The sequence below is a fragment of the Callithrix jacchus genome, chromosome 7 (genome assembly GCF_049354715.1).
Source record: "Callithrix jacchus isolate 240 chromosome 7, calJac240_pri, whole genome shotgun sequence".
NCBI classification, from domain to species: domain Eukaryota; kingdom Metazoa; phylum Chordata; class Mammalia; order Primates; family Cebidae; genus Callithrix; species Callithrix jacchus.
Window position 1 is genome coordinate 26,007,195 of NC_133508.1, and position 17,777 is coordinate 26,024,971.

Here is a 17,777-nt window from a genome sequence, read left to right on the forward strand (position 1 = left end):
GAAGATACAGATGGAGAATCGTCTTACCTATATCCTTCCAGATATTTCTCATCTGGATGGACTTATGTATATTTTGCTACAATAATTCCTGCTCCTCAAAAACAATACAAACAGTAAAAATCAGGTTGTAGTAGGCTTATTAACTTCTGCACAGGTGCTAATTTATGTTACATAGAAATCTATGTGCATTCATTTCAGTTTTGACTTTTAAAATCTAAATTGATGCTATTAAAATAGTACTATAAGTTTCCATGTTAAACAGCAGCAGATCAGAATAATTCAAAACTTGATTCAGGCATACTGCTAATAAAAACATGTACTATGTACTATTTATTTCATTAAAATAAGCAGCTTTCTACTACTGCATCCTTCAAAGAGAAGAATATTTTGCCAGTTTGGCCACAAGCTCTTCACGTATAGACAGTTAGTCCTCGGTAAACTCCTCACTCATCCTGGCGTTGTTGAAAATAGTCATCAAGCAAAGAAGAAGACTCATTTTCATGTTCCTTTGGTGATTTAAATTTTGAATCTTCTCCACATTGAATGACAGAATCAATATGCTGTAATACAATGTTCACAATTTCTTCATTTGACTGATGATGAGGTAAGAGCACTATGCGGCAGTCATCAGTCCACATGCAGCTTTAGTTACTTTTTTGAATTTTTTGCTGCTTAAGTCACTTGTAGAATCATCAAATAAGGAATTCATGGCTGGATCTAGAAACTCTCGGTTTCCTTTTTAGCTTTTTTACTCTACAGATCCATCTTCATCACGATGTTAACGTGTGGAATTTCTAGAGAGAGCAGGGCACTCAGGGCTGCCAAGATGCCAGAAATACACTTGAATGACTCCACCATGAACTGAGACTCAACGAGAAAAACCCCATAAACTCAGAACCCCCACTGCTCAAGCTGCAGGACCAGCTGCTTTGTCACAGGCAGGTGAGTGCCCGACTCAGTTCAAGCTGGACAATCGAAGCTAGCAAGGATATTACCATTGTTAACGGGATTGTAATTGTCCTAGTCCTTTCAAAAGCAATTAAACAATATGAATCTAAAGCAACACAAAGGTTCATACCTTTTACATACCTTTATTCTCAATTGGTGCAATGATACACTAACAAAATATTCCAAAAATATGGAAAAATTACATGTGTGAGGGAGCATCTCAGATCATTATTCATAACAGTAAAATATTGGAAAAAACCTACAGTGCCAACAACAGGAAAGTAAATGATGAAATTAAGTAGTATCCACTCAAATATTATAAAGCCTTTTTAAAGTTATTGTTATAAAGACTGTGCAATGGCATGATTAATGCTAATGACATGATATTAAATAGTGACTCAAGCTTTATGATTATACTATTGACTTCAATAAAATATAAAAAGTAAATGCACGCTATTAGTAAAACTGTCTAAAATAGATTTCAGTTTTTAATCAAGAGAGTAGCAGACAGGATATATGTGTGATATGGTCTGGATCTGTGTCCCCAACCAAATTTCATGTCCCTATAATCCCCAATGTTGAAGGTGGGGCCTGGTGGAAGGTAATCGAGTTATGGGGGTAGATCCTTCATGAATGGCTTAGCACCATCCCTTGGGTGCTGTTTTCATGATAGAGTTCTCATGAGATATGGTTGTTTAAAAGTGTGTAGCACCTGTCTGCCTGCCCCTCCACCTCTTCTTGCTCCTTCTCTGGCCATGTAAGATGTGCCTATTTCCCCTTCACCTTTTGCCATGATTGTAAGTTTCCTGAGGCATCCCAAGAAGGAGATGCTACAATACTTTCTGTATAACTTGCAGAACTGTGAGCCAATTAAACTTATTTTCTATGTAAATTACTCAGTCTCATGTATTTCTTTATAACAGTGCAAGAACAAACTAATACAACATGCATAGACTTTTCCAAGATCTTGGAATTCTTATGTAAAGGCATATTGTTAGTCAGTGACGTAGAACCACTAGGAGTAATACAGATTAAAGGGTTTGTTATAGAGGTTAGATTTTTATGAAACTATGTTACTGGTAGAGAAGTCTGCACAAGGCTGTTGTCTCTGTGTCTGATGTTGAACCTGAAGTCACTATAAAATAGCCAGCTAGCAAGTGGGAGGAAACCGAAGTAGATGAGGGCAAGGACATATTAGAAGCCAAAAGGACAAGTGAGTGCTTGAGGACAAACTTGACCCAAGTCCCTTGGCTTGGGCTTTCTGTCACTTGCAATCTAAGGAGTTCTAACTGATAAAACTAGATCAGTCTTGGCCTTGGGATAATAAATCTGATTATTTTAAAGAAACTTCACCACGTCTCTACCTAGTAGTAAAACCCATGGAGCTGAATGACTGAGAACCCCTTCCAGAGACCAGATGGGCAGGATCTGGGAAAAACTGGGAAGACCAAAGGAGTTAAAGACTGAGAGGGCGGGCGGGTGCAGTGGCTCAAGCCTGTAATCCCAGCACTTTGGGAGGCCGAGACGGTGGATCACAAGGTCAAGAGATCAAGACCATCCTGGTCAACATGGTGAAACCCCGTCTCTACTAAAAAATTACAAAAAATTAGCTGGGCATGGTGGCACGTGCCTGTAATCCCAGCTACTCAGGAGGCTGAGGCAGGAGAATTGCCTGAACCCAGGGGTGGAGGTTGCGATGAGCCTAGATCGCGCCATTGCACTCCAGCCTGGGTAACAGGAGTGAAACTCTGTCTCAAAAAAAAAAAAAAAGACTGAGAGGGCATGTAGGAGAAGCCAAGAATAGGAACACTGAAGAGTGGCAGTACAGTAACTTTGAGGCTCTAGAGAGAAAACTCTTCATGTCCATTGAGGAACTTGGAATCTGCTGGATGGAGTATAGAAGTCACTCTCTAATCTCCACCTTCTATGCATGTTGTGTGGGTTAGCAAATAGAATGGAAACTTAACCCCTGGTGAAAAGCTGCTTTGTGCATTCTTCTAGACTCTATCTGTGTTTTTAGCCCAGAAAGATAGTCATGGTACTGGGGTAAAATATTGTGAAGACAACCAAGGCCAAGGGTTGACTGATCCAGCCATTATCTACCACAGTGTACATGCTTCCACTTTACATTTGTTTGAAAACTCCTATATAAAGAAACTGAGAAAACAAAGCACACATCTTGGTAAACTCACAGTTGTGTGTCTATGATGCCTTCATATCCAGTTGAGAAATGGAATATATCATAAATGATTCCATGCTGGCACAGTAGTTCATGCCCATAATCCTAGCACTTTGGGAGGCTGAGGTTGGAGGATTACTTGAAGCCAGGTGTTTGAGATTAGCCTGGGCCATAGAGGAAGACCCTGTCTCTACAAAATTTTTTTAAAAGCTGGGCACGGTGGTACACACCTGCAGTCCCAGCTGTCAGAGGGCTCAGGCAGGAGGATCACTGGGGCCCAGGAGTTGGAGGCTGCAGCAAGCTATGATTGTGCTACTACACTACAGCCTGGGAAAGAAAGAGAGAGAGATAGAGAGAGAAAGAGAGAGAGAGAGAGAGACAGAGAAAGAGAGAACGAGTGAAAATGATGTAGCAGAATTTTCCCTGCCGAATCTACCAGTTAATGGTAATAACCTCTTACTATATTTTGAAAGTGATCTTGGGATCATTTCCTTCTGAAATAGACTTCCTTTCATTCCACCTTCCATCCCTGTGTATTTTTATTCCCCAAGACTCTTACAAGAATATTCTACTACAAATATGCCATTGTTGTGGAGACAAAAAGTTTCACCTCAGACTCTCTCTCAAACACTGGCGTTCGTCTGTTCAGCCCTCTGAGAAGCATGATTTGTAAGTAAAAGCCACCCTGGGGCTCACATGAGATCACAATTTATTTCCACAGTTTTCATGTTACGTTAGTATCCTTATTGCCTTAAGACTCTTAAAATTAACACTTAAAAAGATACACATTTCTCATATCTAAAGAAAGTCTGTTATTTCTTTGTTTGCACCCTAAGACTGTAGGAAGCTTTCTGTGATACAAAAGAATTAAAGAGAGAAAGAAGTGGATCAGGTCAGAGCAAAAACAATGGTAAAATAAAAATAATAAGTTGTCACTGGGGTAAGAATAGCATGCACAATGCATTTTTTTATGTCCTGAAAAACTGAGCTGTACATTTGTTTCATAGCTCCCCAGCTTCCACAGCAAAAATGGAGAACTGATAATTATCACTGTATTTATTCTTTATGGTTACTCGGGGGAACATTTTAAAAGGGGACATTAATGGAATAAGATTACCTTTCCGTCACTCACATCTGACTACTCATAGACTTTTCTATTTGAAGACGGATTAAGGAAAATTTTCCTGCAAACAAATGTGGTCAAATGAATTGATGAACATGCATACCTGCCAGGTACCCAGCATCCTCAAGTGCCTATATGACATTAACTCCAGTAGCCTGTGTGACCATGTAGAATAAAAATAAAGTTACTGGGAGTTCAGGGTTGATAATAGCTCTGCTTTGTATATTTCTGCAGAAGTCAGAGTCTTTCAAAATATGGGAACAGTGAGTTAAAATAAACTGTCTTATTGGCAGAACAGAGTGTGATCATGAGATACCATTCAGCTTTTATGCTGATTCATCAGCTCACAGTGAAACAAGCTTGCAAGAGAGCATCCCAGGACCACTCAACATTCAGAGGTATGTCCTCCCATCCCACTATTTTTAAGGTAAAATGAGATTTTCATAGAATAAGAATACAGCTGGCAAATAGCAAAGCTAAAATTACATATACACTAGCCTACAAATAAGAATACTTTGGCTAATTGCTCCTAAGTGTAGTTTGTCTTTGTTTTTTACTATTTGCCTTGCTTTACAGCTTTACTGAGGCATAATTGGTGTAAATAAACTGTCCATATTTAAAGTGTATTATTGATGAGTTTTGACATAATATACTTACATATACACTAGCCTACAAATAAGAATACTTTGGCTAATTGCTCCTAAGTGTAGTTTGTCTTTGTTTTTTACTATTTGCCTTGCTTTACAGCTTTACTGAGGCATAATTGGTGTAAATAAACTGTCCATATTTAAAGTGTATTATTGATGAGTTTTGACATAATATACTTCCGTGAAACCATCTTCAGTCAAGGTAATGAAACTTTGTATCACCCTCAGAACTTTCTCTTACCTCTTTCACACTCTAATTATTGTTTTTAACCTGCCTGTTTCTATTTTATAGCAAACAATTTGCTTTTTGAATCAAGTTCATTGTGATGCAATGAATATTTATCATTTTCTCTTTTAAACTGTGGTTGATGATTCCTTGACTTTTGCAGGTATCACAAAAGGGATTTACTTTTATGCAGAAAACTTAGCCTCAGCAAATGAATCTACATTTACAAACTTATGGTGGGGTGAAATGGTAGGGAGAACCGGCCAGTCTCTCAGGACAGAAGAACATTTAAAATGAAGTGGAGGTGATGGTGATGGGGGCTGGTACCACTTCAGTATAGGGAAATTACAGAAAAAAATTTTAAAAAAAAACCTGATTCTAGATTACTATGGCAGGGGTTGGTTCATGATTACATCACGAAAGGGGCCAAAAGTTTGTAATATGCTAAAGGCTAGTGAAGAATTAAAGAAAAAAAAGAGGGAAGAATGAAAGGGGGTCAGGGAAGAAGAGGAAAAGGAAAGCAATTAATAAAGACGATATTAAGAGTAACAGGAAAAGGGCAAACAGAGAACACTGCAGTAGGTCTTTGAGCTAAAAGACATAGAGTGACTTTTGTGGTAAAGAAACCAAAGACGGTCATGAAATGGGTATCCAAAAAAAGTGGGCAGCCTGTAGTGCTGTGGCTTGATAAAGAGCATCGGGGACAGGGAAGCTGTAATAAGATTCCACCACCATCTCTGCCCATCACCTGGGCTGGAGGCAGAGAAACCTCCCCTACTCAGGAAAAAGGAGCTATTTTTGTCAAATTAAATGAGCCTGAACCTGCAGACCTGAACTGGCTGATGAATATTGTTAATTGGTGCAGTTTCTTCAGTGCAGGGAAGAGTTTCCAATCAGACCAGCAATTCATTGTCCACATGAAGTCAATTTATTAATAAAAATGAACTGAAGTTTCAGAATTCTTGATGATGGGCTCATGGTCCTTTGCCTGCAATCCCTTCCCTAGAAATGAAGCCCTCAGCAATGATGCCTCAGTGATAGCTCCTCCAGCCCATTCCATATGTGGCAACATTTCAAGTGGTTTCTTTTTTTTCCATTAGGAATTTCTACATTTACTTGTCAAATCAAGCTGTTCTAATTGCCTAATTGTGATTCTCCCTTCATCAACAGACTTTTTGAAGAGTTTGATTCAAAGTAACCAGGAAAGGCTGCTAAGTGCAGCTTAATTCTGAAAAGTAAAGGGGAAAACAAAACAAAAGAGAGGTGAAACAGGCTCCCTTAGAAAAATCAACTTTATTTATTTCACAGTTTAATAAATTTGACAAACGTATCCTCCTGTGTAACCACAACCACATTAAGATGTGAAGAACTGACATCACCCTGAAGAGTTCTGGTTTTCTTTGCAGTAACCACTGTCCCCAGCCCTGGACATAGACAGCCACTGGTCTCCTTTCTGTCATTGATTAGTATCGCCTTTTCTAGAATTTTAAATAAATTAAGGTACATGATAGCTTTAATTCATTTTTTTTACTCTTAATTTGGAACTCAGAGTGTGGCACTTTCCTTCTAACTAGCACAGCTACAACATATAGAAAAAATGAATTTCTTTAATTCATTTTTATATCATTTGTGTATATGGTGAGAGATAGGGATCTAGTTTCATTCTTCTGCATATGGATATTCAATTTTTCCAGCTCCATTTATTGAAGAGACTGTTCTTTCCCCATGTATATTTTTGGCATCTTTGTTGTCAATAAGTTCACTGTAGAAGTCTGGATTTGTTTCTGAATTCTCCATTCTTTTCTACTGGCATCTATATCTGTTTTTATGTAAGTGCCATACTGTTTTGGATACTATAGCTCCACAGTATCATTTGAAGTCAGGTAATGTAATTTCTCCAGTTTTGTTCTTTTTACTCAGGATAGCTTTGGCTATTCTGGGTCTTTTGTGGTTTTATATAAATTTTAAGATTGCTTTTTCCATTTCTGTGAATAATGTCACTGAAATTTTGATAGGGATTGCAATGAATCTGTAGATTGCTTGGCTAGAATGGATATTTTAATGATATTGATTCTTCCAATCCATGAACATGGACTATCTTTCCATTTTTTTCTGGGTCCTCTTCAATTTTTTTGCATCATTGCTTTATAGTTTTCATTGTAGAGATCTTTCACTTATTTTGTTAGTTGGTTCCAGGGTATGTTATTTGTAGCTATTGTAAATGGGACTACTTTCTTATTTTTTCAGATTATTTGATGTTAGTATATATGTAATAACCTAGTTTGTGTTAGCCTGACTCCATCTCAGCAGTAAGCTACAGCTTAGCTTCTCCCTTCCTGCCTCGGCCCCCACAGGTGCATTACTGGGTCATGCTGCACTCAAAGCTTTGAACCATTAAGAGTGGTTCACACTGTTCACAGTACCTATAACCATTGTAACCACATCCTGCTTGACAAGTCTATCTGCTATTGTGAAAACCCTCCTTGGTGATTGATTGTATGGAAAGTTCCTCCTGCTACCCCACTTAGTGATTGTATGGAAATACCCTTAGCAATCAACAATCCAGGGAACCTTCTGCCCCCTGGTTACCAGCTTCCTTATCTAACTTGCTTGTTCTGATTCTGTAAAATTCCACTTCAGCTAGGCTCCCTCTCCCATACCTAAATCAAGGTATGAAGAGAAATCAAGCCCCATCCTCAGGGCCAAGAGAATTTTGACTGTTAGCTGTTTCTTGGTCACTGGCTAATAAAGGACTCTTAATTTGGAACTCACAGTGTGGCACTTTCCTTCTAATTAGCACAGTTACGACATCTAGAAATGCTACTGTTTTTTGTATGTTGACTTTATATCCTATACTTTATTGAATCTGTTTATCAGTTCTAATACTTTTTTGGTGGAGTCTTTAGGTTTCTCCAAATGTGCAAGAAAGATACTTTGAATTTCTGTGGTATTGTTTAATGTCTCTGGGTGTAATGTGTTCTTTTTCATCTCTGATTTAACTTATTTGGGTCTTCACTCTTTTATCTTAGTTTGGCTAAAGCGTTTTCAATTTTGTTTATCTTTTCAAAAAAACCAACTTTTGTTTCATTGATCTTTTGTATTGTGTTCTTCATATTAACCTCATTAATTCTGTTCTAATCTTTATTATTTCCTTTTTTTCTACTAAGTTTGAGTTTGGTTTGCTCTTGCTTTTCTAGTTCTTTAAGATGCATCATTAGGTTGTTTATTTGAAGTTTTTCTTCTTTTTTGGCACAAGCACTTACAGCTACAAACTTTCCTCTTAGTACTGTTTTCACTGCATACCACAGGTTTTAATATGTTGTGTTTCCATTATCCTTTAAGAAATTTTTCAATTTTTTTCTTAATCTCTTCATTGACCCAGTGATCATTTAGGAACATAACGTTTCATTTACATGTGCTTGCAGAGATTCCAAAATTCTTATTAATTTATAGTTTTATTCCATTGTGACCAGAGAAGATGCTTGATATTATTTCAATTTTTGTGAATGTTTTAAGACTTGTTTTGTGACCTAACATATGGTCTCTCCTTGAGAATGATCCATGTGCTGAAGAGAAAAGTGTGTATTCAGCAGTTGTTGGATTAAGTGCTCAATAAATATCTTCTAGGTCCATTTGGTTTACAGTGCAGATTAAGTCTGATGTTTCGTTGTTGATTTTCCCTCTGGATGATCTCTCTAATGCTGAAAGTGGGGTGCTTACTTTACCAGCTATTATTGCATTGGAGTCTGTCTCTTTCTTAAGTTCTAATAATTGCTTTATATATCTGAGTGCTACAGTGTTGGGTGAATATATATTTAAATTTGTATAGTCCCCTGCTGAATTGACATTTTTATCATTATATAATGACATTCTTGGTCTCTTCTTATCATATTAGTCTTGAAACCTATTTTGTCTGATATATGTATAGCTACTCCTACTGTTGTTTTTTTGTTTGTTTGTTTGTTTGTTTCCAATGGCATGAAATATCTTTTTCTTACAGGCAACAGACAATTGTCTTATATTTTAAATCCATTCAGCCACTTTATATCTTTGGATTAGAGAGTTTTATTTATTTACATTCAGTTCTACTATTGGCAAGTAAAGATTTACTCCTACCATTTTATCATTCTGTTTTTGGTTGGTTTGTAGCCTTTTTTCTTTTCTTTCTTCCTGTCTTCCTTTCAATATAGCTGCTTTTCTCTAGTGATATGTACTAATTTCTTCTTTAAGGCCAAAAATTCTTAGATTTGCCCCTTTTAGACTATTTTCTAGATTATATAGGCTGCTTCACATTTTTTCTCCTCTGTGTATTTTTAAATGGCCAGTCTTCAAGCTTACTAATTATTTATTCTGCCTGATCAGTTCTGCTGTTAAGACTGATGCATTCTTCAGTATGTTAATTGCATTTTTCCAACTCCAGAATTTCTATTTTATTCTTTTTAATTTTTCAATGTCATTGTTAACTTTATCTAATAGAATTCTAATTTTTTTCTCTGTTATCTTGAATTTCTTTGAGTTTCTTCAAAACAGCTATTTTGAATTCTCTGTCTGAAAGGTCACATATCTCCATCTCTCAGGCATAGGTCTTTGGTGCCTTATTTAGTTCGTTTGGTGAGATCATGTTTTTCTGGATAGCCTTAGTGTTTGTGGATGTTCCTCTATGTCTGGGCATTGAAGAGTTAGTTAGGTATTTATTATATTCTTCATAGTCTGAGCTTGTTTGTACCTGTCCTTCTTGGGAAGGCTCTCCAGGTATTTGAATGGTCCGGGTGTTGTGATCCAAGTTATTGGTAACTGAAGCTGTATATACACTAGGGAGCACTCCAAGCTCAGTAATGCTGTGATTTTTGCAAACTCCTAGAGGTACAGACTTGGTAATTTTGGATAAGATCCAGAAAAACTCTCTGGATTGCCAGGCAGACTCTTGTATTCTTCCCTTACTTTCTCCTGAACAAATGATTCTCTCTCTCTCTCTCTCTCTCTCTCTCTCATGAGCTGGGGGTGAGCTGGGGGTGGGGTGACACAAGCACCCATGTAGCTACCATCACTAAGACTGTGCTGGGTCAGACCTGAAACTAGCACAGCGCTAGGTCTTTCCTAAAGCCTGCTGTAATTACTACTTGGTGGTGAAGCCAGGCAGTCTTGTGTCCCTCCCTTCAGGGTGTCAAGTTCCCCTAGGCCCCAGACAGGTCCAGAGATGCCATCCAGGAGCCACAGCCTGGAGTCAGAAACTTCAGAAATCTACCTGGTGCTCTATTTTACTGGCACCAAAACCACAGGACAAAGTCCTTCCCTTTCTTCCCTTCCATTTTCCCAGCCAGAGACCTCTCTCCCCATGTCCACCACCAAGTTCATGGGGATTTCTGCCAGGGTACCACTAATGTTCACTTGAGGCCCAAGAGCTCTTCAGTCAGCTTGTGGTGAATGCTGCCAGGCCTGAGACTCACCCTTCAGGGAAGTGGGCTCCCCTTTAGCCCAGAGTGGGTCCAGAAATACCATCCAAGAGCCAAGGCCTAGAATTGGGAACCCCAAGAATCTACTTGGTGCTCTTTTTCACTGTGTTCAAGATGGTACCTAAGCTGCAAGGCAAAGTCCCCTTTGTTCTTCCCTCAGCTTCTCTCAAGCAGAAGGAGTCTCTCTTCATAGCCACCACAACTGTGAATATGTTGGATCACACCTGAAAGCAGCACATCTCAGAGTTTCACTCAAGGCCCATGGCATGTACTACCTGGTTACCAATGCTGATTTTTTCAGGGTCCAAGGGCTCGTTAATCAGTAGAAGATGAATCCTTCCAGAATTCAGTTCTTCTCTTCAAGGCAGCAGTTCACCTTCTGGCCGAGCATATGTCTAGAAATACTGTCTATGAGGTAGGACCTGAGTGGGAGGCTTTATGACTCTGTCCAGTGACCGATCCTACTATGGCTGAGCTGTTATCTAAAATGCAAGACAAAGTCTTCTTTACTCTTTCTTGTCCTCTCTTCAAGTGGAAGGAAGGGATCTCTTTTGGAGCTGTGAACTGTGCTATCCAGGCTTCGGGGATGGGTGGTGTAAGCACTCCCTGGCCGCCCTGGCTGGTGTCTTGCTAAATCACATGCCCCCCAAGTCCACTGGCTACAAGCCCAGATCAGCACTAAGGCTTGCCCAGAAGTTGCAGTCCTTGTGGCCTAACCGGCCTTTCAAGTTTATTTAGAACCCCTGAGCACTTAAACCGAGAGTGGTGAGGCTTGTGGTGTCTCAAGTTACAAGTACTGATATGGGCAATTCCTCCCTGGCTAGGGCTGGTCTAAATGTTCCCTCCATATTCATTGGCTGAGTTCTGCCTAGTATTGGCAGCACTAAGTTCCAATACCAACTCCCATAGTCACTACACTCTCTTCCCAAAGCACACAGATTTTTGTCTCTGTGCCATGTGGCTACTGCCAGGAGATGAGGGAGGGTTGGTGTTGGCAATACAAGACTGTCTTTCCTACCCTCTTTAGTGCCTCTTTCAGTAATATGAAGTTAAAACCAGGTACTGTGATTGCTTACCCAATTTTTGGTTCTTATGAGGGTGTTTTTTTGTATAGACTGTTGTTAAATTCGTTGTTTCTGCAGGGAGGACTCAGTGAAGGGTTCTATTTAACCATCTTGCTCTGCTTCCTCACATTTTATTTAGTTTGATCCTATTGCACTGACTATGATTTTTGTAAAGTGTTGAACTGATGACAATGGTATCTTTGTTTTCTCCTCACATTGATTTTTTACCATTAAGTATGATAATGACAATGGGATTTTATAGTTATCCTTTATCATATTGTTAAAGTTACCTTCTGGCCAGGTGCAGTGGCTCACGCCTATAATCCCAGCACTTTGGGAGGCCAAAGAGGGTGGATCACGAGGTCAAGAGATCGAGACCATCCTGGTCAACAAGGTAAAACCCTGTCTCTACTAAAAATATAAAAATTAGCTGGGCATGGTGGTGCGTGCCTGTAATCCCAGCTACTCAGGAGGCTGAGGCAGGAGAATTGCCTGCCTCAGGAGGCAGAAGTTGCGGTGAGCCGAGATCGTGCCATTGCACTCCAGTCTGGGCAACGACAGCGAAACTCTGTCTCGAAAAAAAAAAAAGTTACCTTCTGTTCTTAGTTTTCTGAAAGTTCTTGGAGAATTAGTGTTAAATTTTATCAGATAATTTTCTACATATATTAAGATATTCAAATGTAATTTTTTCACCTTTATTTTGTTAATATGGTAATTACACTGGTTTTCAAGCATTAAATTGACCTCTCATTTCTGACATAAAACCCACTTGGTTATAATATGTTATCTGTTCTACATACTTCTGGATTCAATTTACTAAATATTTGTTAAGAAATTTTACATGTATGTTAATGAGGGATTTTGGTCTGTAATTTAGTTTTTTTTCACAATATTTGCCTATTTCTGAAAATGTAGAGCTTTTGAATGAAGCTGGGATATTTCTTTTTTCTGTTTTACAAAATGTCTCATAAAAAAATTATTATTACTTTCTTAAATATTTGACATAATTCACCAATGACACCATCTGGGCCTGACATTTTCTTCGTGGGAATATTTTTTACTCAAATTTTATTTCTTTAATATATAAGGGATACTAAGTTTTTCTATTTCTTTTTATGTAAATTTTGATAATTTTTAAAGGAATTTTTTATTTAAGATGTCAACTTTGTTGGCATAAAATCATTAATAATTTATGTAGCATGAAGAAGATCTGTATTATATTGCTAATTCATATAATTTCACTTTTTTATTTTCTGGCTAGAAATGTATATTTTATTAATATTCTGCAGATTTTTCTTTTTCTTTCATTTATTTTCTCTTTTCATATTGATTTTTCTGTTATTTTTATTTTTTCTTTCCTTGTGTATACATTGAGTTTACTTTGTTTTTTTTCTAGATTCCTAAGATACGAAGTTAAATCAAGAGACTGCTCCTTTTTTTCTAATATAGCATTTAAAATTATACATTTCCTTCTACATACTGCTTTACTTGAATCCTACAAATTTTGATATGTTAACTTTTCTATTATTTTCCAGTTAAAATTTATTTTCTTATTTTACCTTGTTATTTCTTCTTTGACCCATGGATTATTTAAATATGTGTTGTTTAATTTCAAAATTTAGGAGTCTGAAAGATATGTTTCTGTTTCCAATTTCTAGTTGACTGCATTGTGATTAAAGAATATTTTCTCTAACACTTCAATCCTTTTATATATCTTAAGATTTATTTTACACCTCAACAGATAGTTTATCCTGGTCAATATTCTATATTGACTCTGAGAAATATGCATTCTACTTTTATTAGGCTAAGTTGACTGACAGTTTTGCTCTAGACTTTTAAGTATTTATTTTTTTGTATGCCTGCTCAGTGAATAACATAAAGAGATATGATGAAATGTACAATTATCAATGTGTATTTATTTCTCCTTGCAGTTCTGTTTAGTTTTTTTCCAAGTATTTTGAAGCTCTATTTTTAGGCGAGGTACATACACATTTAGATATATGATATTTTATTAAAGCATGAGCTCCTTTATCAGTATGTCTCTTTTACGTCTGGAAGTATTTCTTGACCCAAAGTCTATTTTGACTAATATTAATATAGCCACCTCCACTTTCTTATCACTCATTATGTGCATGGTAAATATTTTCCATCCTTTTACTTTTAGCCTGTCTATGTCTTTTTTATTTGAAGTATGTTTCTTGTAGATACCTTATAGTTGGGTCTTGCCCTTTTATCCAGACTGACAATCTGTGCTTTTAACAGGAATATTTAGACCACGTATATTTAGTGAGGATCTCAATACAGTGACTGTATCATCTTACCATTTGTTTTCTATTTGTAGAATCTGTATTTCCTTCCTTCTTTTCTTATGTGCTGCCTTTTTCTGGGTTAATTAGATTTCTTTAGTATCCCATTTTATCCAATGTATTAGTTTATTAGGTTTGCTCCTTTGATACGTTTTAAATGGTTGTCTTAGCATTTCTAATATGCATCTTTGACTTATTCGAGTCTACTTGCAATAATAAATTCAATAGCCATTATGTTGTTATACATATTATTTCTACATATGTTATAAACCTAATAATACAATGTATTTTTGTCTTAAATGTTTGATTATATTTTAAAAATACAAAAAATTTAAATATCTACTACATATTTGTTATTCGGACACTCTTTACTTTTCAATATTTTCATCTGATGTCATTTTTCTCTGCATGAAAAAACTCTTAGAGGGTGGCTATTCTGCTAATAAATAATCTGAGCATCTCATTTATCTGAAAAATCCTTTGTCTTCATTTTTGAAGGATATTTTTGCTGCAAATGAAATCTTGGTTGATGGTTTTTTGTTTGTTTTAACATTTAAAGATACGTTCCACTGTCTTCTTGCTTGCTGGGAAATATCCACTGTCTTTTTTTATCTGTTTCCCTGTACACAATGCCTGTACCCCAGCAACTGACTGCTCTTCAGATTTCTCTTACTGTTTTTAAACAATTTATGGCATGCCATGGTTTAGTTTTCTATGGGTGTTTATTCTGCTGGGAGTTTGTTGAGCTTCTTAGATATGTGGCTTTATAGTTTAATCAAATTTAGAGTTTTTTGGCTATAACTTAAAAAGATGTTTTCTGAACACCTCTGTTTTATGGGGTTGACGTTGCACATGTTTCAGTGGTTGATACTATCCCAGAAGTCACTGAGATGGTTGTTTTTCTTTTTATCCTCTTTTGTTTCCATTCGAATAATTTCTTAAGCTATGAATTCAACTTCACTGCTTTTTTTAGTGCTCAATCTGCTGTTTATTGCATCCAGTAAAAATTTCATTTGAAATACTGTATTTTTCAGCTCTATAAATTTTATTAGTTTCTTTAAAACTATATTTCCCATATATTATCTCATGATGTTTATATTTTCCTTTAAGTTTTTTAATGTATTTACAATAAATATTTTAAAATCCTCCTCTGTTAATATTATCATTGTCTTTTCTGGATCATTGATATATTTTCTACAAATTATGATACATTTTATTGCTCCTTTATGTGTCTAGTAAACTTTTATTGGAAGCTAAGCTTAGTGATTCGTATGATGTTGAGTGCTAGATTTTTTTTTCTTTAAATAGTGTTGAACTCTTTCTCAAATGCACTAAAATTACTTGAGGATATGCTGAATTATTTTGAGGCTTATATTGGGGCAGCTACAGTGTTGCCTTTACCCTAGGGATCATTTCACTCTACTACTAAACCATGACCTCTCAAGGGACTCTACTGAGTGTTTCCGTTGTTCACTTCACTCTGATTGGTTGACAGTTGAACATCTCCTCCCACCCTGTATGAACTGTGGGAATTATTTAGCATATATGTCCCATCCCATTCTTTTCTCAGTCTGATGAAATACTACCTTTTGCATGTGCCATTTAGTAATCCACAATACTAAGGTGACATCCATACATATATATATATGGAACCCTTTCTCTGCATACCCTTTTCCTGTATGGTCCTTCATACCGCAAATTCCAGTCACCTCAACCCCTGAAGACTCTGATCCCTATTTTCTCAACTCAGAAATACCATGTTCTCCTTAAGTTTCTCCTGCCTGGATAGCTGCCCAGTAAAAGCCTCCAGGCAGAATGCCAGGGTGACGGTCAGGCTCATTTTCTTGTTTCTCTTCTTTCAAGGATATCCATCTTATACTGCTTTTGGTCCAATGTCTGAAAACAGCTTTCTAGTTGTTTATGGTGGGATATCAAATCTGGTACAGTTACTCCATCATGGCTTGAGTGAAACATTTGTTTTTAAAAAGATAAAATGTAAAGAGTAACATAAGGATATAGCAAGTATAGTCAAATAGTAATTGCTTGTGCTTTTTTCAACTGTACAATAGAACTAAAGTAGGTTTTATCCTACAATGTTATATAACCCCAAATAAAACTATATTACTTCCACTAAAAATTCCCCCTAATGTGGACAGGGGAATCAGATCTAGACGCTTAAATAAGAGTTAAAGATATGTACTTCTATTGGATACTTGCATTTAGAATATGTTTCTTTTTTACTTTGTTAAGCAATTTTATTGTCATAAAGTGAGACTCCCACCAAGGACAGATTTTGTTGCTCTATTTTATAATGAACAGGGGACTGTCTAATTCCTAACAGACATATAAAGAAGAGTTTTTCTTCTCTGTCTTTGCCTCTTTGCTTTCCATTGGATTAATCTTTAATGAATATTTTTCAAGGTCCAACTCAAGTCTCCTTCTCCAGGGAGTCTTACCCAACCATTTTATCCCTTTTTATTTATGATAAAGCTAAACTGTTTCCAAAAAAAAAAAAAGAGAGAGAGAGAAAGACCATAAAACACACCACCTTGAAGTATATGGAAATTTCTCTCTCAGCTATCAGTTTAAATGTTAGCAGTGCATGGCAAGCAGAGCATCTTTTTTCAAGGGTCCTCTCAAGTCATCATGTCATAACCCCTAAGATACAACCCCTACAAGGTCAAAGTTGGATTGCTGCCACATATTTTTAGTAAGAATTATGTAGTTTCTTTTTCTCTTTTATTTTATTAAGTTCCAGGGTACATATGCAGGATGCGCACGTTTGTTACATAGGTAAACATGTACCATGGTGGTTTGCTGTACCTATCAACCCATCACCTAGGTATTAAGCCCAGCATGGATTAGCTATTTTTCTTGATGCTCTCCTTCCCCTTCACCCATGACAGGCCCCAGTGTGTGTTGTTCTCCTCCCTGTGTCTATGTATTCTCATTTTTTGTTTCTCACAGATAAGTGAAAACATGTGGTGTCTGGTGTTCTGTTCCTGTGTTAGTTTGCTGAGAATAATGGCTTCCAGCTTCATCCATGTCCCTGCAAAGGACATGAGTTCATTCCTTTTTTATGGCTGCATAGTATTCCATGGTATATATGAACTATGTTTTCATTATCCAGACTATCACTGATGGGCATTTGGGTTGATTCCATATCTTTGCTATTGTGAATAGTGCTACAATGAACATACCTGTATGTGTATATTTATACTAGAATGATTTATATTTCTTTGTGCATATACCCAGTAATGTGATTGCTGGGTCAAATGGTATTTCTGGTCCTAAATCTTTGGGGAATCACCACACTGTTTTCCACAATGGTTGAACTAATTTATACTCCCACTAGTAGTGTAAAAGCACTCCTATTTCTCTGCAACCTTGCCAACATCTGTTGTTTCTTGACTTTTTAATAATTGCCATTCTGACTGGTGTGAGATAGTATATCATTGTGACTTTGATTTGCATTTCTCTAATCAGTGATGTTGAGACTTTTTCATAGATTTGTTGTTCTGCCACTTTTTTTTCTCTTCTAAAACAGCCAGTTGTGAGGGGTAAAATAAAATGGAGAACAGAACATCCACATGGATTAAGTCCCAAGCTCACTCTTTGTTAGTGAGAATGTAGTCATGTGGCCATACCAACTACAAGATCGGCTAGAACATATAATTTAGCTGGATAGCTGCAATATTGCTACATTAACATATAAGAAGGGGAGAATGAATTTTGGTGGACTGCTGGCATTCTCTTCATTTAATTTTCCCTTCTCAGAATTCAACCCTGTGTTCAGATCTAGCACAGAAGTCAGCTCTGCTAATCAGACAA

The 17,777-nt window shown here is 36.9% G+C and overlaps 1 pseudogene; it reads right to left on the reverse strand.

Moving 5' to 3' along the window:
* Positions 1 to 443: 443 nt before the first annotated feature.
* The window catches only part of LOC100407085 (GPN-loop GTPase 3 pseudogene), a 29,689-nt pseudogene continuing 12,355 nt past the window's right edge, over positions 444 to 17,777 (reverse strand).